The 26,442-nt window shown below is 51.9% G+C and overlaps 1 protein-coding gene across 2 annotated transcripts in view; it reads left to right on the top strand.

Moving 5' to 3' along the window:
* Positions 1-1,326: 1,326 nt before the first annotated feature.
* Tspan18 (tetraspanin 18) overlaps positions 1,327-26,442 on the top strand; it is a 142,609-nt gene continuing 117,493 nt past the window's right edge. Inside the window, exon 1 of one of the 2 annotated variants that reach the window (XM_006995413.4) lies at positions 1,327-1,466. The gene's annotated coding sequence lies outside the window, so the exon portion shown is untranslated. The remainder of the gene's footprint in view (positions 1,467-26,442) is intronic. The other variant, XM_076570118.1, reaches the window with a different exon arrangement.

Genomic DNA, 26,442 nt, shown 5'->3' with positions numbered 1-26,442 from the left:
AAGCTGGAGAGGTGTCTATATGTTGACAGAATTCCATACCCATGCAGGCCCACTGGAGAGCAGAATCCAGACCTGTTCTCAAGCTGCATGCCCCTTTAGCAATCCCTCCTTGGCCTCTCTCTTGGCTCTGTGAAGCGGTTCTAGCCCCGAGACCTTAGACATTTTACGTCTTGGACTGTGGGCAAGGATAGGCCAAGGCTTTTTGTTTGTCCTTCAAAACTCAGTCTTGTATCCTGAGGGCACCAACTTTCACATCCAAGGCGGTCTGTGTCTTTCCTGAGTGAGATTAGTGGGCCAAGAAGTCTGAGGTCTCTTTCAGAGTGTAGTTTAACGCCTGTGTGTGTGTGTGTGTGTGTGTGTGTGTGTGTGTGTCCGTCCACACAAGACTGTTCGGTGTAGAAGTGTCAAAGCTGGGCACTGATAACTGCTGCCAGTTAGGCAACAGGAGTTGTAATCTGAGTCCTCTCGTGGCAGTTTCTGTTAGGTTGTGATTCTTATATGCCTGCTTGTGAATTTTGTATGTCGTCGTCGTCGTCGTCGTCGTCGTCGTCGTCGTCCCCCCCCCCAATGCGGGACCTGCCAGTCAACCTCCTAGATCTCCGCATCCACAGAGCTGCACACCTTCCCGCTTGTGGCGTAGGTTAGCTATGCCCTGTGCAGGGTGGGGAAGTGGGTGGGATGAGATCCTCAGGTCTGGTCCTTAGCAGTGCCATAGTTTACAGCTGATGGAGTTGGGAAGGCTCACCAGGCCAGAGGCAGTACCAGCAATGAGCCTTAACAGTGCCTGCTGCCCAGGTTCCCATCAGAGACTTCCCTGGCAGTGAGTGGAAAACCAAGGGGCAACGTCGCAATGGAGGATCCCACATCTCAGCCCTGCAGTCACACCCAAGGGTGCTGGTGACACCGAGAAAGCTCCCCAGGAATAAATGTCCTAGTCTGGGGTGCCACCCTCTCCCTCCTCCAGCAATCTCTTAAATTCCAACAACGAGCGAGCATGGGGAGAAGGCTTAGGGAGGGGTACAGGGGCCATGGGGAAAGCTCGACTCCAGAGACCACGCGCTAGGACCGGGTGAGAGAGCCACAGTGGGGAGGGAAGGACCAGGTCAGCACCGTGCGCGTCAGCACCGCGGCGGCAGTAGTGGCGACAGGAGACAGAGGGGCGGAGGCTAGGGCGGAGGGAGCGGGAGGGCGGGCCGGAGGGTGGCGGGAGGTGTGGCCGGCGGCGGTGGCGGGCGAGCGGCTGCAGCTGCCGCCGGCGTCTCAAGGGCTGCAGGCTACAGGCGGACACAGCTCCCAGCTATTCCGAAGCCCAGCAGCGCCAGGCCTCTCGGCCCCGGGCCCCCAGCGGGCGTCGCCGCTCCTCGTCGCCTAGCCCAGTGCCACCGTGCAGGATTGCCGGCGCCCCGCAAGTTGCGAGCGCACTCTGCGCCCGGGGAAACTTTCCCCCGTGGCCGGGCCTCTGCCAGGTAGGACTGGACCACTGTACCCCTCTGTGCGTACTGGCGCAGGGACCCCGCGCGTTCCAGGGGAGATCTCGGACCAGTGTGGGTTTCAGGGCGCTCGGGGAAGCGGCCACCAAGTTCTGCTGAGACTCTCCTGGAGGCGGGGACAGTGCCTCCTCCTGTGACCCCGAGCACGCCCCGGGTCTCGGACTTCGCCCGGGTCAGGTGCAGCCATTCTGCTCCCGTTGATCCTGGGGGCTCAGGCGACAAAAGGGCGGCAGGTGGGACTCTCAGGTCCGGAGTGTCGGCCGGTGATGTGCCGGGAGGGAAGGGGTGAGTCCAGGTGACCCGGAGCGCGGACAGGTTTCCAAGGGAGACCTGGAACCGGGCTTGGGCGCGGCGGATCCCCGGCAGTGCCGGGGCACCGAGCGCACGTCGCCTACTTGGGACCCTGGTGGCCGGCCAGGAGAGCGCGCCTGAATTTGCTTCCGCACCCGGGCTATCATTCCCTGAGCCGGAAGGTGTGCAGCTTTGTGGATGCAGAGACCTAGGAGGCTGACGGGCAGGTCCCGCGGTCAGATGTGGGGTGTGGTGGCCGCGGGTTCCCAGCGTGGCTGGCCGTGTTGGGCGCGCGCGGGATCAGCGTCCTGCTTACGCTGGGATTGTTGCGTCGCCAGGGGGAGCACTTCCTTGGCCCCATCGGCTTCCCAGACCAGCCCAGGATCTTAGCAGACCGCAGCTCCGCAGATGCATGCACCACTGCAACGTGCGCGGGGTCTGTCTGGAGGAGCGCCCCACCTTGCCCCAGCGAATCCGGAGGAGGGTGGGGTGCCTCTGCGACGACCAGATGGATCAGTGTCATGAGATGATTTTTCATGTTCTGCTGGCAAGGATGAGCGAACAATTTACACCCAGAAAAACAAAAACAAAAGAAACTTTACATGGACAGCGAGCTGGCATTGAAACAATGGGATAGAACATTGGTTGGGATTTACTTGAAGTTACTGAAACCCAAGCCTTTTTGTAAAAGTGGCTCCCTTTGTCCTGGTCCGGGCAGATCTCTGGGCGTGGTGGGCAGGACTCATCCTCTTTCTGGGCACAGGTACATTGGGTGGGTGGTGGGGTTCCTTAGGAATTTCTATAGTTCCATCAGAAGGGTCACACTCCCCAGCCATCACGGAGAGCACCCCATCTCCTGGGTTCCACACACAATCTGTCTGATCACCTCCGAAGTATTGGTGAAAACTTGCCTTTCTTCCCAGACTCCTCTATCGTCCCTGTGGGAAGGGACATGCTGACTTCCGGAGTCTGTAGAAAGTGTCATCTTGGTTGTGTGAAGGGCTGTTCATATCGAGGGGACTCTGGGGGGGGGGGTGCTGGTGCCTCATCTTTCTCTCTAAACTCGTCTGTCTCTTTTCTCTCCACCCCGAGAGAGTACTGATGAGCTCACCAGAGATGGTGGCTTCAGAGTGACTGGAAGTTTTTGCGTGTTCTTGCTAGGAATTCGTGCTCACCATGCCAGCTGCCCCACAAACCCCTGCAAGGTGATGGGAATGACCCCTCAGCCCTCAAGAGGCAGATGGGGTCCTGCCTTCAGCCATGTGTGTTTAGTAGATGTAGCCAGCCAGCACCTCAGTGCAGGACAAAGTTTCTGTCAGTGAGATCAGACTTCAGCCTGGCTTCTGTGGAATCACAGGGCCGAGGCAAAGAGGCAAAGGAAAGGGTGTGGAAGCCTTGTCTCTGGATCTGTCTTTAAGGCATTCCAGGAGCCAGAAAACAAAAGAAGTGTTTGGTTTGTTTTATTTTAGTGACTGTGTGTGTGTGTGTGTGTGTGTGTGTGTGTGTGTGTGCAGGCAGCCTGGTAGGATACCCTCACCCTTGGAACCTGGGTATTGGCCTGTCCCCCACTCTACGGCCTGCGGGTTTGGGGTGCTGTCTCCGCTCTCTGCTCCCTACTCACCCCAACCTCCACACTGAAGAGAGTATAGGCTGTCCACCCTCTAGGGCTGCTCATGTCTCTGACTCCAGGTAAATTCCCCAGTCTCTGACTTAGCAATAATCCAAACCTGGGCCCATTTCTTTGTCTTCTCTGTCCCCAAATCCAAAATGCCAATCAATCATGGATGCTCCAGGGAGCATTGTAGAAGTGGACCTCTGGGCGTGCATGTAGGACATCTTGGTATGAATCTAGAAAGAACCCCAACCTTTTAATAACTTCCACATCAGCTTGGAAATAGCTCCCTACTTAACTAAATGACGTTTCAGTGCTCTGGGCTCGGGGCTGTTTGGGTTTGGAGTCAAGGGGTTGTGGGGGTTGTGGGAGGGGCTGGTAGAGGGAAAAGAGCAGATATGAAATCCAGCCAGCCAGTTTATCAGTGAGGCCTTGGATGAGACCCTTCCCCTTGTGACCCTGCTTCCCTGTCTATAAATAGCTCTGGAGATGGAGGGGCCTTGTGACTTCAATCCAGGGAAGCCTTTTGGTGATCTGGACAGTCATGCTGGACGCTGCCTCTAGTCCAGCAGGGGGTTCTTCTCCAGGCTGTTTGGCCTCCTCTTGCTGGCCTCTGGTACTAGAACCCAGTGGGCTCACCCCCAGGCATAGTTGTTCAGCTTGTGTGGACCAAAGCCACACCCTGGCGTTTGGGGGCAGTTTGGAAGCAGAGAGAGGGTAATGTCGTGACCTTCCCTTCTGGGAGTGTCACACCAGTCAGTGCAGGTGTCTGTCTCTAGTTGCCTGTCAGTCCCCATTCCCTGGGAAAAGCCAGGGCCTGAGGCTGGACTGCCTATCCAGAGGGCTGCTCTTCTGGCCCATTTCATCAGCCACTGAGAAGGGAGATCAGGAACTATTGTTTGAGCTCAGCTGGGACCCCACAGAGAGAGTTCAGAACCCAGCACTTGGTCCCAGGGAACAGATGATGTCAACTGATCAGGGTCTCTACAAACTTTGCTCTTAGGCAAACATGCCAGCTTGGGTTCCTCCTGCCCCACAGGCTGGCACCTTGGAGTAATGTCAGTGTTCCATCTGATGATGGAGGGGGACCGATCACAAGTGGTTTTGTTTTTTGTTTTTTGTTTTTTTTTTTTTTTTACAAAGAAAGACAGAATGAGATGGTGAGTCTCAGGTCTGCAGCCCTATCCTAGGGCTCTCTCTAGCCTAGACTCCAGGACCCTGACTATCCTAGGGCTCTCTCTAGCCTAGACTCTGGGGCCCTGATTGTCCTGCTCTCTCTAGCCTAGTCTCTGGGTTGGAACTAAGCAGAAACAGGCTCCTGAGTGGAAGGTTTGTGTGTACACCCAGAAATTTAGTTGCGATAGAGCAGACAAATCAGAGAACCAGGAATTAGGAGGCTTGATCTATCATAGATGAGGCTGTGTGGCCTCAGCTAAGTCACTGCCCTTTCTGAACCTCAGACTCTTTATTTGCGTAGAAAAACCACTGCATGGCGATTAGAGTACTTGGGTATAAATGCTGTCTACCCTGCTTGTCAATTATGTGACTTTAGGTCACTCAACTTCTGGTGTCTTTCCTTTTCTATAAAATGGAATTAACAAGATCTCCCATCAGACTGTAGTGGACCGTCAGTGAAACAATCCTAGTAAAATACTTGGTACTGTAGCTAGCACACAGCAAACACTGGCACCTTCCCATTGTAGTTTAGGGATGGGAGACAATGTGAATAGGTTGGTTGTCCAGTTGTTTTCTTCCTTTCTTGCCTCACTAGGGCTGTGTATTTCCCGGTGGTTATTCTTATAGTAGCCCTGTCCCTGTTGCAGGACAGCCAAGGTGATGTCTAGTCCCTGAGCCGTTATCTGCCAATCTTCCCCCCTCCACTTTGCTTCCCATTGTAACTGGGTACCAAGACCACCTGTGCTGATGAGAAGCTGGCCTGATGGACAGCTTCCAAAATCACCCCAGCCACGGCTCTTCTTCTAAAACACTTTGGACTTTCAGATAAATGCTCTTGGGTTCTATGGGTTGCATTTTGCCCAGCTGACCCTGATTCCTCTTTGGATGTGGGTTGGGCCAGGTCTGAGGTCTGCAGAGTTGGGACTATGTCCACTGTCCTGTCTGGGGAAGCTTCCTCCACTGTCCTGTCTGGGGAAGCTTCCTCAGGCTGCTTGGGAGGGGACGGTCCAGGCTGCACCTACACCTCTTCCCCACGAAGACTGTTGCTCTAGGTGATCTTAACAGTGATATCTGCCTGGTACAGACACTGTGAGACTGTTCCTATGAGTCAGGGCTAGACCACACAGCATCATCTCTTTTTACTGGGGGCTTTAGCTAATTTGTTCCCATTTTATAGGTGGAATAATAAGGCTCTGGAAAAAAATGGAGTCAGCAGCAGGGCTGGGGTTTGAGATTAGCTCCACTTGTCTCTTCATCCTATGGGCTCAGCCACTGTGCGGTACTTCTTCCTGTGACTCCCAGAGGATCTTTAAATTTGGACCGCACCCTGCACCCCCACACACATATGCTTTTGACCATTCTTGCTCAGGGCACCTTCTGAGAATCCCTCCTTGCATCTTGCATATATCACTTAGGCACCTTGGGGACAGGTGGGTGAAAAGGTTAGGGGACATGGTTGTTCACAGGAGGGGAACAATCTTAGGAAACAATGAAGGCCTGTAACAAGAAGAGGTGTATTGCTGGCCTGGCCTCCATCTCTGCTTTTCTGTGGTACTTGAGATGGTGACCGTGGCCTGTGTATGGCTGCTCTCCTGAACCATGTAGGTGGCATTGAAGTCACTACAGAAGGAGAAGAGGATGGTGGTAATGCCAACAGGCACTCCATGCTTCAGCAGGAGATGGTACATTACCACTCAGCTCTGGTACATTGGCCAGATCTGTCCCCTGGTCCTGACCAGCCACAAGGGCAGCTGAAACCGCCTTGACAACGGCATTAGAAGCAGAGCGCTGAGATGAACATTCAAGGCTCCTTGGGACGACTGGGTCACCAGCCCTTCAAACATTAGGCTTACCATTAGCTGACTCTGATTGGACAGTCTGCACATGGGGACATTATTTCCAGGTGATCGGACTGGGCCTGTGGGACGCTGCAGGGTGTGGAGCCAAAGAGGCGGACAAGTGGTACAGCCGTCTCTTGACTTTGCACCCAGTGCTCCATGGCCTCCTTTGGCTTGCTGAAACTTACTGCTTTGAGGACTTTCCAGAACCTTTTCCAAGTTCTTCCAGTAGCCACTTCTGTCCCTAGCACCTCCCATCCCCTCAGGGTGACTCTTTTGTGTTCATCTCTGTGAGAGTGGCGAGTTAGGGAGGCAAGCGTGCTGGACTCATCTGGACGTCCAGGGCGAGGGGCAGGGATGCGAAGGGAGAGAATCTCGTGTGAGATGCAGCGTGTGCATCAGAGTGTGAATAAGAGAGAAAGGGGGCAGCCCCAGAAAAACAGCTAGATACCGTCCCACACAGGCACAGATGCCTAACGCAGGAGCAGACTCTGGCTAATGGTGAAAGCTTCCAGATCCTGCCCCCCCCCCCCACCCCTGTGACCTCAGGACTGGGCTCTCTTGATGAACTAACAGAGCTTCGATTTGGAGCGGGGAGATAGATTTGGAGTTAACTACCACTTTCATGGGTCCTGGGCCCAGAGATACTGAGAGGTATGGCTCCCTGCCACCCACCCCGCCCCCACACGGCCATCTCTACAGTTGGGACAGATTGCTTTCAGGCTGGCCAAGTGTGCGCAGCCTCCTGGGGAGCAGGCTGGGCCACCTGCTTCCTGACATTCAGGGACCCTGCCAGTGGAGCAGGCTCTGCTTGCTGCTGTGGCTCCAAGCAGGTTTAACAGGCACCCACAGGCATTATGGGAATGGGGGCTGAGTCGTTGGCTCGGCTCAAACAGAATGCCCCTGTGGACCCCACCTGAAATGACTGAGGGCTTGATGCAAAGAGCAGAAATGAGGCCATCTCTTAGAGGCTCTAACCCAGGGAGGCTAGAGGACTCAAACATCCAGATCCCTCCCAGGTACAGGAATCAGAGGAGGCACCTTGTCATAGGGCTTAGGGGACAGGCATGTCTGAACACAACCACATGGCCATGTCCAAGTCCCTCGTCAGCCTGGCAGCCAGGGCTGATAGTTGTCCTTTACCTTAACACGCAGCGGCTTCCTACACACTGTTCTGCACTTGGCATTCATTCACTCGCCCTGTATCAGCCTGCTCTGCTTCAGTGGGCCAATTCCAGCAGCAGATCCCTGAAGATCCTTTATGGATGAAACAGAAGTGAGTTCCCCTCCAGGGGCTGCTGGGGCCCAGTCCTTTGGGGATTCTGTAAGCAACTGTATACAACACACTTCAGTCATCCCACCTGGCAGGGGAAGCTCACTTGTTAGTCACCAATTTCAGTGCCACACAAAAGGATGCTCCCAGAGACTCCAGCTTCTGGATACTTCCAGCCTGCCTCCTGGTGAGGAGTCAAGGGAAGGACTACCAGAGAGAGCAGCACCTGCCAGCAAAACCCCAGGAACCCTTGCCGCACCACAGGCACAGGCCGGGTGGGGGTGGGGAGTGGGTTGGAAGCACAGCTCACTTGCCCGAGGTAGAGGCAGGGGTCTGTGATGGATGCGGTCAGCTGCACGCATGGCCACAGTCATTCTTTCCCTGACAAGGGACTGAAGCGCCACCTACACCTCAGCGAATAGCCAGCCCATGGGACTTCTGCTTCTCATGGCTTCCTGGTCTTCTCCAGCCTCTCCATGTTATCTGCTCAACCCACCTTGGTCCCCACAAACATCACCTTGGCTTTTCCATCTCCTGGGGTCCAACAGCCTGGACTTGGCGTAGTCAGGAAGAGTCTCCAGGCCCCTCCCGAGGTCTTTGTGAACTGGCCGGCAACAGGTGAAGGTAGAGGGCCGTGTCCACTCCTCTGGACTGTGGTATCGCTCGTCAGAGGGCTTTTGGCTGTTTGATGCTTCTTTCCAAAGGTTTCTTGCTGAGAAAGCCAGCTGCGGAGCCAAGGGGGGCAGTGACCTCTGAGGCTCTGCCAGCACACCCTGTGAGAAAGCAGGGCCCGGCCAGGTGAAGGTTGCTCGGTGTTGCCGATGGGCCAGAGCTGTAGCGTAGGCTGAGCTTCCTGGGGGTTTGGGAGCCTTCTCTCTTTTTTCTGTCTAAAGACTTGTAACATGAAGGGGGCCAGACTCTGAGCCTGGGGTCCCTAGCAGGCCTGGAAATAGAGCATCATTACAAAGCAAATGAAGAGTTAGACTGTAGCTCACACTTGGCCTGCAAATGGCTGCCCTCCACCTATTGTTATAGAGAGCACTGGACTGGGAGTCCAGGGCCTCCAAGCCCTGAGTCTGGTTCTGTTTGGCTCTGACAAACTCTTGTATATACTTTGGGTATGTGAGTGCGTGCATGCGTGCGTGCGTGCGTGCGTGCGTGCGTGCGTGCGTGTGTGTGTGTGTGTGTGTGTGTGTGTACATACCCATGTCTAGGTATATGTGTGTGCACATGTGGGATGAGGCCGGACATCAATGTTGGGTGTCTTCCTTTATTGGTCTCCATCTTATTTTTTGAGACAGGGTCTAAAAAGAGTCTGGACCTGGACCCGGTGCTGATAGATTTGACTAGACTATCCAGCCAATGAGCCCCAGTGGATCCCACCACCTCTACCCCTGGGGTAAAGACATTCAGCCTTTCTATGGGTACCAGAGATCTGAACTCAGGGCCTCAGGCTTGCGTAGCAGGTGCATTACTGCCTGAACCATCTCCAGACCCGCTGAGAGCTTCTGATGTCTCATCCTCATAAGAGAAATGGATCCTGATGAGTCTCAGTGTCTCGTCCAACAACAGTCACTGGGTTCACCTCAGAGTCTGAAGAGGGCGAGAAAAGCCTGAAGCTGTGCATCTCTTGGGTATTGTCTAAATAAATTAAGACGGCAAGCCTCTTTTTAATATCTGGGATTATACACCACACACACACACACACACACACACCCTTTCATTTGATAATCTTTTCTTTTTAAAGTGGTTTGAAGAATACAAGCAACTGATGAATGCCACACAATGAACTCAAATAAACATATTCTCTTAAGAAAGTAGTTGCCATGTAATAGAATTTAAATAATGGGCATTTTTTTTTTGTCTCAAGTAGCCCAACCACATGTAAACGTCTATTCAAACTTGTTTGAGGTGTGTGTGTGTGTGTGTGTGTGTGTGTGTGTGTGTGTGTGTGTGTGTGTGTAGGCCTTGGTGGAAGGTTCTCTCTGGAAAATAGTAATAGTGGTAACAATATCATCAAACCAAGTTACATGTGTGTTCACACACGTCTTTGGGTGAGCAGCATATGGGCTCCTAAGAAACACTTTGGAAGGAAGTGTTGTAAAAGCTGCTGGAATGTCCCCCTGTGTTCCAACGGGGCTGTGAGAAGCTGAGGCAGATTCCAGCTTTGCAGCCCCACAGGTTGGGATCAAACGCTAAGCTAATGCTGGTTAGCTGTGTGACTGCGGGTGAGCTATGGGGGCGGGGAAGCGCTAAGAGGAGATCCAGTGCACCGGGACCCTTCCCCACTCACCAGCACAGAAACAGCACTCTTGCCAAGGACCCACTGGGCCACACACTATGTCCTGTGGGGCCTAGCAGTCTCCTTACAATGGGGTTTTACACCTGCTTTGCAGAGTGTGGAGACCTAAGGTGCAGAAGTTCCGGTGTTGGCTAGATGGCCCCGAAAGGGGAGTGAGACATGAGGTTTGTCTGAAAATCTACAAATTCAGGCTTGTTGGACAGTAAGGTGTTAGAGTTTGGTCTGAAGTGCCTTCCTCAGGCTGTTGGGATGCTTATTACCTGCTAGTGGCACTGTTTTTTTTTTTACACTGAGGGGCCTGAAAGTCTTTGAAAGCACAAGTCGAAGTAAACTTACCTCCCTAGTTTGTTTCTGTTGTGTATTTTGGACACTGTGACACAAAGGACCTAATGTGAAAGGGAACAGGTGCCTGGATCTGGTGATGCATGGCGGCTGCTTCATTCGGGTGCTCCCTTCAGCCACTGTGTGTGTTGAGGACTTGAGTCTGAGGGTGGGGATACCACCAGGCAGCCTCGCATGCACAGTGTCCTTCCTGCCCTCGCGTACACTCCAGCCTGCTCTAGGCCCCTGTCTCCATCAGCCTGCTCTAGATCTTTGTCTCCAGCTAGGTGGAGACCCTACCTAAGTTTCTCCCCAGACAAAGTCCCCAGACCTCACCCTCAGAGCCACCCGAGAACACAGAGGGCTTCCGTACTGTGTGGGTAACAGGGATTGGGCATTGCTAATATGGCAGTCCCTCCAGCACTGACCTTCACCCCTTCCCATTTCACAAACCCTCACTTTGCTGTGGCCCTTTCTCAGGTGTCCAGGCTTTCCTGCTCAGCTCCCCATCTTTCTCCTGCAGAGAGGTGCTTCTCCTTGCCCTTTCCTGCCGGCTCTGCCTCGTCCCCTGAGTCTATGTTACCCTTGACTACCTGGGGGGGGGGGGGGTGGGGGGGGCGGGGAGATCTTACAAGGCAGTCTCTCTCAGTGACTGGCCATCTGCTTCATGCACATCTGGAGTCTTGCCTCTTGTAGGTTACCAGGCTGTCATCAACAGCAGCCGGCCTCCTCTAAAAACCAGGAACTGGTGATACACGTCTAGGTACTATGTGTATGGGTGCCGTCCCTGAGCCTGTGCCTTGGGGCAATATCAAGAGTTAGGCCCCAGTTTGTGCTCCATACCTGTGATGAACACCATGGCCCCTTGCAAGCTAGGGGAAGAAAGGGTTTATTTGGCTTATACTTCCACATCACAATCCATCTTCAAGGGAAGTCAGGGCAGGAACTCAAGGCGGGAACTGAAGCAGAGACCAGGGAGGAAGGCTGCTTACAGACCAGGCTCATGTTTGGCTACCTTTCTTATCCCTCTCAGGACCACCTGCCCAGGGGTGGCACTGGCTTGTCTCTTACGTGGGTCATTAATCGAGGAAGTGCCCATTCCCACAGGCCATGATGAGGGAGGTTTCTGCGTTGAGGACCCTCTTCCCTCGTTTGTGTTAAGTTGACGGAACATTAACCAGCAAAGGTTGTATCATAAATAGAGGGGAGGAGGAGCCTGAAGGTGGAGGAGGGTGATGGTGGGAACAATAGGGGTAGGTCACACCCTCCCTGCAAGTTCCTGGTAGTTGAAAGAGCCTTGTGGTGCAGTGGTTACACTTAGCCGTGCTGTCTTGGGCTGGTGTGAGCCGAACAAAGCCCTGCTGCTTGCTTTAGTGGTAGTGACAGAGCAGGTGGGGTGGCTGGGAGGACAGAGTGGCTGAGTGTGGGACACTGGTGAGCACGCAAGGACAGACAGCTGCCTCCAGTCCTCCAACACGGAGCTGCCCTGTCCTCCCAGCCCAGGGGCAACAAGAAAATCCCACAAGCTGGCAACTTGTGGGTCCTGCCTCTCTTGCTGACGGTCATGCCAGCCAGCATGTCCCTCTGCCCCACAACTCAGTAGGAGAGCGCCCACCAGCTCCGAGGGGAAGCTGCCCCATTGCTAGGCCATCCCAAGGCCCAGGATCAGCTTCTGAAAGGCAGACTTGCAGATGCTAGCAAGGTTTTAGGTTGTTTTTAGTTTGTTTTCCTTGTTTGATCTCTACCACGCATGGGGGAGGGGAGGATGTGAGAAGGAGGGCCTGGCCTGGCTGAGGGGAGAAAATGAGATAGCTTGGGTTTCTTTTGCAGCCAGACGCACTGTGAGCTTGTCTGCAAAGCTTAATAAAGACAGGAAGCCTGAGACAACAGAGGTCTCCTGGGCAGCACAGAAACACCTCTGCCCGGCCTCCTCCACTGGGCTGCCTTTTCCTCAGGGTTGTGTGTATTAGCACCTCGCAAAAGGGCAATTTTCAGCGATGTTGGATTCCCAATCTCAGCCGCATTAGTGCAAATCTCTTTCTTAAAGCCCAGGATCAGCACGAGAAGGGGGCGGGTCTGCTCTGGGCCTGGCCCTGTCTGCCTGGAGAGCCCAGTCACCAGCCAGTCTGGGCTGACACTTGCTATTTACTGCTTAGCAGGGAAGAAGTGAGCTGCGTGATTAGGTAGAGTGAAATGAGGCTACCAGCCCTAGCTGTGACTTTACCAGGGGTTCCTAATGGACCAGGAGAAACTCCACGGAGTGGGGGGACACAGCCTTAGATTAGAAGTTGGGGGTGTGATATCAATCAAGTTCTAGTTTTACCACAGACTCTCTGGGTGACCTTAGAGCAAGGCACTAGGCTTCTCTGGACCTGTTCGTCATCTCTAAAAAACGTGGGGGTGGGAGAATGAACCAAAACCAACCACCAACCACTACCACCACCACCACCACCACCACCACCAACAACAACAACAACAACAACAACAACAACAACAACAACAAACAAACAAACAAACAAACAAAAAACCAACAACAAAACTATACCACAGCAGAGAAAAAGAACCGGGTCAGGCTAGGTCCAATTCTCTCTGTGTCTCTGCTAATCCCTCTGGGTTCAGAAAGGCTGATGTACTGGGAGAGAAGTCAGGCTTTTGGGTACCAGTGCTGGCCAGCAGGAGCAACATGCTGTGATAGTACCTAGCAGACATGCATATTTTTTTTTATCTCAAATGTCAGTGCTGATCAATTAGTAGCGTCTGCCTCGAGCCCTATGATGGGTGGATGGGGCTGTTTTATCCATGCACAGCTGGAAGGAGTGCCAAGATCAATTATTGATGTCTGGCAATATTAGAAGAAAACAAATTGACCGAACCATGGAGGTTCTGGGTACAGCCAAGGGCCTGAGGAATCTGTCACTAGTCATGTGACCATGTGACCTAAGGTCTGAATTACGCTAGATTCCACAAATAATCATCCATGGACGTCTTCCTTGCCCAGAGGTCTGGGCGGTGCTCCAGATTGGGACTGGTTTGTGCCTTGCTGGACATTAGAATGTTGAAGAGTCTGTTTGGGTGATCTGAATGCAGTTCACCGCGGAAGAGCCGCCGGCAGCCTGTTTAGGCTTCAGTTCACTCATCAGTATGTAGTGCTGTATTAGACGGTGCTTCACGGTACTATTTGAATCTGTGCGGCACCAGTGAACTCACAAAGAGGATGATCAGTCCAGTGGAAAAAGTAAATGGAGCATGCTGGCAAAGGATGAGGATCTGTGGCCTGCAGTCAGGATGCCTGGAAGTGTAGAATAGGAAATGACTCACCATTTATGTGGTAGCTATGGTGGCTTGTATGAGAATAGCCCCAATAGGCTCCTGTGTTTGAATAACTGGTCCCCAGTTGATGGAACTGTGTGGGAAGGGTTAGGAGGTGTGGCCTTGTTGGAGGTATGTCTCTGGGGCAGGCTTGAGTTTTCAAAAGACTTGGGCCACTCCCACCCTGCTCTGCTTCCTGTTTGTGGATCAGATGGGAGCTCTCAGCTGCTGCTCCAGCACCATGCCTGCCTGCTTGCTGCCTTGCTCCCCACCATGTGGGTCATGGACTCCTGTCCCCCTAGGCCCCAAAACTCTTCCTTCTATAAGTTGCTTTAGTCATGGTGTTTTACCACAGACTAGAAAAGGAACTAAGATAAGGGGCTATGAACTAAAACTCAGTTATATCAGCCCCGTGAGCACATGCATGTGCCCTTTGACAGACAGCTGTGAAAATGGCTTGTTGTTCAGCTTCCTGAACTCAGGAACTCAGCCAGGAACCCAAGCAGATGCATCTCCTCAGGTCATTCTCATGAGCCTTGTCTTCTTTCTAAGAGAGGTCTCCTGTGTCTCTTTGGGCCCTTGATCACCTAGAGACGCATCTTTCAGTGTTGACCCTTCCTTAGCAGCTGACATTTCTGAACCCATTTTTCTCCTTTCTTCCTTACAGTTAAAGAGGAAGACTGTGTGGGTGTCTGCTGAGAAGTGGAGAAAATGGAGTCCTTTCTTGAGGTGCTTTTGAGATCAGCATTTACGCAAATAATGTTGCCTGAGCCCACAGGTGTTTGGAAACCAAGGAAAATATATTTGCCAGGCTAACTACCTACTTATCTACCTACCTAACTAAATATTGTGGTCCATGCAATGTCACATATGAGCTGGGTCTCATGATAGCTCCATTTGGTGAGGCATCTCTTCTCCCCCCTCCCCCCACTCACCTTCTTTTGCAGTCCCTACCCCAGTGTTTGGTTTACTGCATCATAACTTTCTTCCCTCAAAACCTAATTTCCATCTGTATTGGGCCAGCAGTGACCCCCTCCATGAGGCACTTCTGTGAGAGTTAATATATTAGGAGAGTCTCCAGTGAAAACACCCTGGGAAGATGACGAGCCAGTGAAGAAAGGCTGATGTTAGAGAACATCTAGGGCTCAGATCCCCTTTATTTTAAAGACAAGGAGATGTGTTTTAGAGAGGCGTGGTGACTTGGCCAAGGTCAGTGAGTTAGAGACACAGCCATGTCCCCTGGCATTTCTAGGCTGGAGCCCTCCCAACACACTGAGACATTTGTTGGCAGAAAGCAGGCTTCCTCTCGAGTTATGATGCAGTAGTCAATCAGTCCTTCATTGTGGTTGGGGGGGATGATACCATTGGAGCAGGTGGGGCGGGGGGAATCACCTCTGTGTGTCCACTGTCCCCACGTGATGGGAATGGCATAAATGGAAACCAGAGCCTGCTTGCATATGATGAGAAGACACATGTGAGTTCAATTCCAGGCTGGCGCAACTTGAGCTTGGCTCTCAGCATACTCTGTGTTCTGGGAGTGGGTGGGGACACCATCTTCTGCAAGCCTGACCCTGGCAGCCCGACAGATGTGTTTATTTCTTCCTTCTCCACTTGGGAGGCAGGCAGCAGGCATCTGTGAGGACACAGAGAGGCAGGCTCTGGGATTCAGATGTGGGGTTCAGATGTGGCTCTCAGTGTCTGGACCTGGGATCTCAGGATACCTGCTGTGCTCACCCACAGTGTGAGGACTGAAGCTACCCTTCCTCATCAAAGGATACAGGCCTCAATGCTTTAGTCCATCCCTTGAGGGCTTAGGAAAGTGCGTGATGGGGGAAACAAGCAGTTTGCCTTTGCTCTTAATTCAAGGACTCTCAGAAAGGAGCAGGCATGAATCTGCAGTTAGAAAATTGAATTTACCCATTTTTCTTTCTTGGATTATCTGAGTCACACACATACACGCACCATCTACCTAGAGGTAACAGTTTACCTGTGTTTCTTTCCATATTTCCCCTGTGCAGTGTGTGTGTGTGTGTGTGTGTGTGTGTGTGTGTGTGTGTGTGTGTACTGTTAATTACAGTTTGTGAGAGGCCATTGTTTTGGATTGAGCTCTACTAGGCCCCAGCAGGCCACCCAAAATGGAGGCAGGCAAGCTAGAATGTTCCAAATAACTAAATTAAAACCCGAGGACTGGAGGATTGACTAGGACTGGAGGATTGACTCAGTGGGAGAAGGTACTTGCCATTCACTCCAGCGACCCAGAATGATCTCAGAATCTACATGGTAGAAGGAGAGAATTGACTCTCCAAAGTTGAGTGTCACAAATGCTATGGCACATACATGGCCGTACACACACATACACACACACACACACACACACACACACACACACACACACACACACTATTAATAAATGTAATAAAATATTGAAATCTTACCAATTTATTGGGAAGAGCTAATCTGAGGAATCAGGCAAGAGATGATAGCCACCTCATAATCAGGCCACCACTGGCTAAAGTGGTGGGAAGTCTCCCCTGCCTTAACTCATATAGAGAAAGTGAGTTTCAAATGTCCCAGCTGCCTTTTGATCCTGATTTTTGCTTCTCCATTTTTTTTTTTTTAAATTTCAAAAATGACTTGAAATTATGCATGTGCCTGTGTGGGTAGTATGAGCCTGTGAGTGTAGTGTCCATGGAGGCCAGAAGAGGGCAGCAGAGCCTCTGGAGCTAGAGTTACAGGCGCTGTGAGCTACTTGATACTGGTGCTGGGACCCAAACTCGGGTCCTCTGCAAGAGTAGTACAGGCTCTTAACCTCCAAGCCACCTCTCTAGCCCCTGCTTCCCCAGTCTTGACTGCCCAGGAAGCCCCTGATAGTGCTCAGCTCAGGGAGTGCCCAACCAGACTCAACCCCATTCATGAACCACTCACTGATGAAGATACTAGGTACTAGGTACTAGGTACTCTGCTCACTGCTGTGATGAGACTACCTGATGGAAGCAGCTGGAGCGGGGAAAGGTTCATTTTCAGCTCGTGATCTAAGAGAGTTCATCAGGGCTGTGAAGTCACAGCGGCCGGAGCTTGGGGTGGATGGTCACATCACATCCACTCGGGAAGCAGAGAGAGGCGGATGCTGTGACTCAGCTCTCAGTTTCTTTCCTATTCAGTTCTAGACCCTACCCTACAGGACCGTGCCAGCGCACAATCCTCTCCGTGTTGAACAGTCTCTGGACACACCCTCACAGACATTCCCAGAGACGAGTCTTCTAGATGTTTTCTAATCCAGTCGTCGATGAACATGGGCCATCACAAGCCAATTTGATTTCTTCTACTCAGAGGTCTCTGCAGAGATTTTGCTGACAATTTGTGTTCATGTGTATATATGCATGTAGGTCCATATACAGACATGCCACACATATAATTGAGCATGTATTGTCAGTATAATTGAGAAAAAATTAAAACCAGACCCACCTATAAATCTAGTGTGAACGTGGTCCAAGGCCGATATGACTCAATCGGAAGGAGCCAGCAGGATGTTGGAGGCAGTTCTGAGGGGGAACCAGAGGCGGTGATGGTCCAGGCATCGGGAGAGGATATGGAACTGCTTAGTGTCCTATGCAGGGCGATAAAACTATAACCTCGGGAGTGATCTTTTTACAAGGGGAAGAAAACAGTCTTCCAGTTCCTATGCAGTCCCACAAAGTTCACTCCTCTGGAACCCGAGGAGAGTCCTGCACTCTCTGGGTGGGCTGACAGGTAGTGGGAGGCCAGGCTTCTCCCTGCCTCTCACCGTGATGCAAGCCTTTCTTAACAGCATCTGAGTGTCCTGGTCACACAAGAGTGATGTGTGTGTTGCCATCTTGGGTTTTGGTTTCGGGGGTACTGGGGGAGTGAAAGACAAGTGTGTTTTCATCAGCCTGGCTTGAGGAAGAGCCAGGAAGCCTCCAAAGATGTGAGCAGCTGATGAGCACAGCCTGGTGGAGGAGGTCCTCTCAGAGTGCCCTGTTCTTCTGCAGCCCCCCAGCAGACTTGGGGCGGTCACCCGCTCCGTGTCATGATGCTGGTCCCTTTTCCTGTCTCCTCAGCTAGGCTGAGTTTCTGGGGTTCAGGGGTTTTTGGAGCCTCTCTGAGTTCCTCTCTGAGCCTCTTATCCCAGGTGGCTAACATTCTGGCACACAGTGATTCAGGCAGAGAGGCTGGGGTTAAGAGGCCAGCCTTTGTCCGTGACAAACAGATGAGCCAAGCTGTTGGGGACAGGCAAAGGTTTCTCTTAGGAACTTGGCCTTGTTGCCTATGAGTACAGACATTTCCAGCCCTCATTTCTGATTCTGCCATTTAGAGTTCTGAGGGCTGGACACATTCCACATAGAAAACGGCCTTGGCTCTTCTCTCTTAGGATGGAACTAGGCTCTCTGGATTTCTAACTTTGTTTCTCAATCAAGGTCCTAAACGGGGTAAAAGTTGCTGGCCATCTCCAACTGGGAAGGGAGCTGCAAAGGGCCGTATTAATCTCTGTACTATGAATTTTAAAGCCCTGTAGCTTCACGTGTTGGGAGACCCTATCAAAATGCTAATAGCCCTGTGTTCCTACCTCCTGCAGCCCCTTCTGCATTCGAGAATATTTATGTGGGAGCAGGGAAGAATTACAAAGAGTTGAGGTGCAGTTCGCCTGGACTCCACCGCAGCCCTGTGGGTTATAAAGTCTGAATTAATAGCCCCAGCTGCGAAGGAAAGCTGTGGTTTGCCACAGGCTGGGCTCTTCCCTCAGCGGCAGGTTCAAGCTCTCAGCTTTCGGCTTCCTTTCTAGCGGCGGGGTGGCCGCTTTAAAATATCTCTATTACCACCACGTGGCTTTTTAAATACCGCTTCTCTGGGAAGCAAAATAGCTGAAGACGTGTAGCTCACAGGTTTAGGGCTGCACATTGCAGCCATGTGGCATGCACGGTACAACTCACACCAAAGCCAAGGCCAGCCCAGGGACTGGCTTTGTTCTAGACTCCTGTGTCAGAGCATGGGAGGTTCCAGAAGCCTTGGAGACTCCGGACATATTTACATAGGCAGCCCAGAGGCATGGGAGCACTGCACTTCGGCTGTCACCGGGGAAGGACACACACCATGGTGTTGGTTACCAGCAGCATGGTGTCATAGCTTGAGTGGCTTTGACTGCAGTCCCGGGTTCTGATCCCCCCTCTTCCAGGCTTAGCTCTGTGGCTTCGGACAGGGCCTTGGGCCCCCTTGAACCTCACTTTCTTGTGCAGGAACATCCACCTCTTGCTGGAAGCCCTGCAAAGTCCACATTTTCCACAGGTTTCTTCAAGCAGATGGCTCTACAGAAAGGCCATGGGTCCTAGGACCAGGGGACAAGCAGTCTGGGCTCCACCTCTAGAGACAAATCCCTGAAGCCACTAAGGCTTGCATGATCCTCTGTTGTCGAATGACCAGCAAGTCTGCAGTCATGGGTGAGCAGCAGCCAACAGTTAGGGTGTCAGGATCCCTGCCCTTTCTCTGTGAGGCCTCACCAGGATTCAATTGCACATGTGTGCCGGGCTCCCATCAGCTCTGCCTGTAAAATGGGCATGGTGCTCGTGTTTCCCTTGCATCTGGGAAAAATGAGGTGGGGTTCAAATGTGAAGTGAGGTCTTGGGGTGTTCCTGGCCATACTCTTCTCCAGGCCAGGATCAGGCGATTCCAGATAGGATGAAATGGGGCGCAAAAGCAGCTTGGCGCCAGCTGAGAGCAGGAGGGCTCCGTGGCCACACGCTCTCCTTCCCCCTGACTGTCTAAGGCAGATCTGCAAAGGAAGTCACAATGAGACTCTTGTCTAGCAAGTGCCATTGTCACAGACAGGCCCCAAGCCCCTGAACAGATGGGAGGCGGGACAGGAGTGTTATTAACAGTGGGCACCAGGACTCCACAGCTTCAATGCTAATTCATGGGGTTGATACACTGGCACTTGTCCTCTCTGCCTCCTCAGGCCCACACAGCTAACTGGCTCAGACTGGGAGTCTTATATGGCCCTAGAGCCCTCCTGCCATCAGCGGGCATCAAGCTGCTTTTGTGCCCCATTTCATCCTATCTGCAATCACCTGATCCTGGCCCGGAGAAGGGTATGGCCAAGAACACCCCAGGACCTCACTTCACATTTAAATTGAATCCTACTGTCATTCCCCCCTGTCCCCCGCCCCGCCAGATGCAAGGAAACACGAGCACCATGCCCATTTTATAGACAGTGGTGATGGGAGCCACGGTCTACATGTGCAATTGAATCCTGGTGAGGCCTCATACAGAAAGGGTTGGGATCCTGACATCCTGTAAGAAGACCCTTGGGGGACTCTTGCTGCAGTGCTTGGAGCCCCTGTGCTGCTGGGATGGCCCTCTACTCATCCCTCTCTGAGCATGCTATGGTCCCAATACCATCCTATTGAGACACCGGGACGCAATTAGTCGCCTGACTCAGGGATTCATTACTAGGCCTGATGAGGCTGAGTGACAGGACTGGTGTGGACCCCCCCCAGCCATCCCCACCCCCCACAGGACAAGTGCAGGTGGAGAGTCTTGCTGAGCCTTGAATATGCTCAGTACCCCAGCAGCTTCATTAAGGACCACTTGGGACCATGAGACACAAGACGAAGCAGGAATGCATCCCAGCATGCCTGAGTTCTGCTCGCCCTCTACTCCAAGCTAACCCCCCATGTAGCTAATTTAAAACAAAGCAAAACAAAGCCATGGCTTGGTTTGGAGCCATGAACTGTGGAGCTTTTATCTGTCAGCAGCAATGCCTTAGGATGGCAAAGGGCCAGCCTGGGTTCTGGGACTTGGCATGGATGCCCTGCGAGGTGCTCAGGGAGAGCTGCATCTGGACACCACAGCCTCTTCCAGGACCCAAGACCCAGGGTCCTGGTCTCGGGACTCACCAGGAGCTAGGAGGTGATTTGGGAAGCTGCAATGGTGAACAAAGAGCCAGGGTAAAGAAGGGAGGTGCAGACAGGGAGAGAGATTGGGGCAGGGAGAAGGATCGAGTGAGGGGGTTCGGGCAGGAGCTGGCTAGGAAAAGGCTGGCTGTCTTCCTCTTGGAACCTGATGACTTGGGTCCTGCCACATGGAGAGACTAAACCCATGTTCTTCAACATTATCTGGGAACAATGTATGGAATATTCCAGAGTCCAGCTGTTGCTGATTAAATGCTGGCTTGTGGACGGGGAGGCAACACATCTGCTCTCTGGGCAGAAGCCTCAGAGGAAGAGGGGGTAGGCGCCAAGGATTGTGGCTAGGGACCACTCATTTTGGTCACTCCCCTTCCCTCCTAATTTTTGTTATTGTGGTAAATAAATACACATAACACATTCACCACTGTGTGTGTGTGTGTGTGTGTGTGTGTGTGTGTGTGTGTGTTTGTCAGTGTCATGAAGACCAAAGGTCATCACTGGCTGTCATCTTCAACCACTCTAGACCTTATTATTATTATTAATTTTTTTTTGGTTTTTAGAGTCAGGGTTTCTCTGCGTAGCTTTGTGCCTTTCCTGGAGCTCACTTGGAAGCCCAGGCTGGCCTTGAACTCACAGAGATCGGCCTGGCTCTGCCTCCCGAGTGCTGGGATTAAAGGCGTGCGCTGCTGCTGCCGCCGCCGCCGCCGCCGCCGCCGCCGCCACCACCACCACCACCACCCAGCTAGACCTTATTTTTTGAGACAGGGTCTCTCACCAAACTTGGAACTTCCTGATTTGTTTAGACTGCCCAGCCAGCTAGCCCAGGGATCCTTCTCTCTCAGCCTCCACAGTGCTGATGGGTGTTGGAGATCCAAACTCAGGTCCTTGTTCTTGGCCCCTTAACTGATAATCTTATAGATCTGTTTGTCCTCCATCTGTCTTTGTATCATCTACCCACCAGCCCATCCAACTCTTCACCTACCCACACATTCACCCAACTGTCTTTGTGCCTACCCATTGACCTATATCTCTCAGCCCCCATGCCTACACCCATCCACACACTCACCCACTATCTATTCATCCATCCACACACCCACCCATCATTCATTCATTTATCCCCCACAACCATCTACCTATCCACCCACACACATCCATCTACCCTCTGTCCCTCCATTCCTACAACCAACTCCAACTTAACTACTCTTTCAGCCATACAAGTTTTCATAACTCATTCTCTACCTGCCTACCACCTATCTCTCTTAGCAGCTATCCACCCATCTATCCAGCTATTATTTACTGAGCCTGGGCCTGAGTTCACAAGGGAAAGGGCAATGAATGGGGGAAGATACTGTCCCTATTTTGGCAGAGGCGATAGTCTGGTAGATGGGAAAGAAATCACAAAAACCAAACATGTATATTATGTTACCCCCACACCCAGACTCATATTATTAAGGGACCATAAGAGAACTGTGTTTTATTATATCTGTGGTGATTCTGGGAAGAGTCATCAGAAAAGATGGTTGAAGGGAGGTTTTGAAGGTGGTTAGGTGTTTGGCAAGCGTTGGGAGGAGAAAAGCTCAGAGTTGGGAAAGGACAAAGAATTCCAGGAGGAGAGAATATGAGTAAGGTAGAGAGACCAGCATGCTAGCAGGATGGTTCAGGTGAGTTCACTTTGACAGGTGTATGTTCTTACCGAGAGGACCTGAAGATGGGCCTGGGGGCCAGTAGAGGATCAGATGATAAAAGATCTGTATACCTGCAGAAGGAGGCCACAGAACCCACAGAAGACAGACACAGTGCTCACTGTACACGTAGGAGCTTGCTGTGACAGCAGAGACGGCAGGCTGGAGGGACCGGCAGAGATGGCAGGCTGGAGGGACCGGCAGAGATGGCAGGCTGGAGGGACCGGCAGAGACGGCAGGCTGGAGGGAACAGCAGAGACGGCAGGCTGGAGGGAGCGGAGGCTGGACACTGCCGGCGAAGCTTTGGATCCCCTCTGCAGTCAATGGGCAGGCGATCATGAACTTAAGCCTGGGCGGACATGGGTAGAAGCTATGGGGATGGAGGATTTAGAAGAAGGATCTGGAGGAGGAAGGCTACCTGGGAAACCACAGAACAGTGGATGGCTTGTTGGTTTCATAAGGGTGATGTGTTGTGAGGACTCAGGAGGCAACATTCCAAAAGCAGGGCGGGGGGGGGGGCATTATCAAAGGGGTACACCTTGTGTCAGCTTGCTGTATTTATTTATTTCTCTAATATGTGTATGTGTATGACTGTTTTGTCTGCATGGATGTGTATGCTTCAAACATGTGCCTGGTCTCCAAGGAGCCCAGAAGAGGCCACCAGATCCTCTGGAACCAGTGTTATAGATAGCTATGAGCTGCCAGGTGGGTGCTGGGAATCAAACCTGGGTCCTCTGCAAGAGAAGCCAATGCTATTAATTGCTGAGCCATCTCTCCAGCCCCAACCTGCTGTATTTAAATCAAAAGGTAAGGGACTGGAGAGAGAGAGATGCCCACAAGTCCTCCAACCCAAGTTTTCACTTTAGATTTTAAAGTACTGCTTTTTTCAAAATAGATTTTTAGCATCTCAGAAACCAGACTGCATCGTATAAAAAGTGAGGTCATGATTAATTAAATTAATTGGTGCTATTAGATGTACTTAAAATCACAGTGATTGCGATCTTGGAGCCTGGCGTCAGGCTCTTCGCTGCCTCCGTCTTTGTCTTTTTCGGGGAGTCCTCCATCGGCTTCCAAGCTACCAGACTTGGCTCTTTCTCCCAGGTGAGGCTTTGGGGCTCTGTGTAAGTGGATCCCTTGTGCTCAAGGCCACTTCCTGAGCTAGGTTTTTGGTTTCAGCTATGGCCAACCTCAGACCTCAGGGGGAGCTTTTCCCGAGATCAATCTGGTCTACAGGAGTGGAAGCTGAGTGGGAGTGTAAGCCCTCTTGCCTGGCTCCTGGCCTTTCCTTTCAACAGGTCAGGGGTCACTACCCACATCTGGCTACCATCCTTTCACACCTGTTTCCTGGGACCCTTTTTCTTGCGTCCCAGGGGTCCTCATGCTGGAACATGGGTGACAACCACCCTCCCCCGGGGCAGAAGGGATAGGAATAAAATCCCAGCAGAGTGGCCTCCCGTGGGATGAGACTTGGCGGGAGGTTGGTCTTGCCTGGCTATGTGGAGACAGTTCATCTCCTTTAGGGTGCAGGAAGATGGGATCCGTCTGCCCTAGAGCTGCTCCGGTGGGAGCAGCTGATGTGGAAAGTGATTTTGTCAGAGCAGGGCCTCTTCAACCTCCTGACATGAGCCTGCAGCTGCCTCTGGCTGGAGCCTTTAATTTCGTTAATGTGTGACATTCACTCAAGCTGCATGGCTGACGGGCATGCTTGACATTAATACGTGTTCTGAGTGTTCCCCTGAGCTCATAAAAACTCATTATCAGTTCTGAGCCAGTAAATGCAGTGCCTGCTCCTCAGAGGTGCCCCGGGCAGTGGGACCCTGGACATCTGTCTTCGCCAGCCGTCAGACTCCTCCCTTTGTCCTGGGACACTGTGTCTCAACCCCTGGGAGAGGACCCGAACAGACATCCATCCCTAAGCAAAACCCTTGCTTCAGGTTTACAACCAAGACAAGAGGCACCTTCTGACTTTGCCATGAGTCTATCTGATATAGACATGCTGCCGTGGACACCAAGGCACGGTGGTAGCAAGGTTCTCCTGGCCTGAAATGGACATGGCCATGGTATCTGATAAGCAGAGGCCATGGTATCTGATAAGCAGATGATGAAGAAGTTTGGTCCACAAGTACCATGGGATAGGTTAAGAGCGAAGAATGTGGGCATTCTCACTCAAAGGGGTGCAATGCCACAGACAAGTGAGGTGTTCATCCTGTGTGTTAAGGCTCCATTTGTTATCTGTGCGTCACAGAGGTGTGTGCAACACGGTCAGATGGCGGTAGACGTGGATCACCGTCCACAGGCCGTACCAGTGTTCTACTGAGTATTTCGGATGGATAAGTAGGGATGTCCACTTCTGGGTCAAAAAATGAAAACTCTAGCCAGGTGTGGTAGCTTCTAGCCCTGGAAGGAAGTGGAGGCAGGAGGATCAGGAGTTCAGGGTCAGCCTTGGCTATGTAGTGAGTCTGTCTGGGCTCGGTGAGATTCTGTCTCCAAAATACAAACAAATAAATAAAAACCCCTCCAAAATGAAAAAGTCTTTATGCACATGTGTCTGTGTGAGGGAGCACACTCTTGTGTGCATGCACACACATCATATATGCATATTCATGCATGTATGTGTTTGTGCATAGGTCCAAGTGTGCACATATGCATTCATGGTGTGATATGTTCACACATGTGAACATGTGTATCGGTGTGTGTGTGTACCTTAGATTCCTTCAACTGCAGCACTTTTCTGACCCATGATCCATGAGGTCCCCAGGGCTCACACAGCCTGATGGCACTGCATACACAGATAGCCAACTAAAGCCAAGCCATGCCCCCGGCCATACCACTCCCCACCAGTTAACATACTGAGAACCTCTCTCACGAAGGAGACCTTAAACTCATTCCTGTCCCACTGGGATGTCTCCCGTGTGGAAGCAGTACGTTTGTTTGTCACTCTGGGCTCCTCAGATCTGAGATCTAGTCCCTGTCTTGCCAAAACTTTCTGTTTAGACTTTGAGAAGTTTACTCACCTCCTCTGTGCTCAGGGTCTTCAACCTGAAGTGGGCAGGCTTTCTCACGGTGACGCCCTGGACCCTGTTTTAGGTGGCATGAAGTGACAGGGTCTCCTCTGTTCAGTTTGGCTCAGTTCTTGTGGTCAGAGGGTCACAACTGTGACCTTGCTCCCACCTCTCTGCCATGGTGGCTTGTAGCAGGAATCTTAAAAGTTCTTATTAATAAAATCAAACCCGAGGCGAGTTATTGGGGTCCATGCTGGTAGATCAGAGAGACAGAACAAGTCACAGCTATCTCACCTTGCCAGTTCCTCAGCTGGTCCTATTTCCTCAGACTGGAAGCTTCTATGTCCTCATCCCAATGGCTCTCAGCTGAACTGCTACTAGAAGCCTGAATGCTTAACCAGCCAAAATCTTCTAGTTTCTGGTCCTCACGCCTTATATATCTTTTTGCTTTCTACCACCACTCCCTGGGATTAAAGGCTGGCTTTCTGGGATTAAAGGCGTGTGTCACCATGCTTGGCTATTTCCATTGTGGCCTTGAACTCACAGAGATCCAGAGGGATTTCTATCTCTGGAATGCTAGGATTAAAGGTGTGAGTGCCACCATTTTCTAGCCTTTGTATCTAGTGGCTGTCTGTTCTCTGACCCCAGATAAATTTATTAGAGTACACAATATTTTGGGGAACACAATACCACCACAGTGGCTGCAAGCCTTGCTTATTTTATTCAGCTGTGTGTGACAAGCCCATTCCTGGGGCTGGTCTAAGCCTTGCCTAGCCAATATGCCACTAGGATGTGGTGAATGTTACCCTTTTGTAACTCCTCCTCAATGTGATAGGAGAGACGGAGAAGGAGAAGCTGGGCTTCTGAGCCACACTATGGAACTGAGATGTCACCTCCATGCTCTCTCCCCTGGCTGTGTATCTCTTCATGTACAGTACTTGAAATTATAGATCTGTCCAAAGAGCCTGCATTCATCAGGTGATGGTGGACTTTCCTTCCTCTTCCTTCAGTTGCTCAGAAAGCCCTTTCCAGCTCAAAGCAAACATGCTCAGGCTGGTGTTCTGGTCTGTTCAGTATTGGGTGTGTGAGTCCAGGTTGTCTAGGGCTGGAGTGGGGGACAAAAATATGGGGATGAAAACTGGAAAGACAGAGGATGCCATCTGGGAAGTTTGGGCCGCTCTAGCAGTCTCTGTTGGTACAGTGTCAAGGGGAAGGGGATCCTGGGA

The sequence above is a fragment of the Peromyscus maniculatus genome, chromosome 4, assembly GCF_049852395.1.
Source record: "Peromyscus maniculatus bairdii isolate BWxNUB_F1_BW_parent chromosome 4, HU_Pman_BW_mat_3.1, whole genome shotgun sequence".
In the NCBI taxonomy this organism is placed as follows: Eukaryota; Metazoa; Chordata; class Mammalia; order Rodentia; family Cricetidae; genus Peromyscus; species Peromyscus maniculatus.
This window is presented reverse-complemented; position numbering and strand designations above follow the sequence as displayed.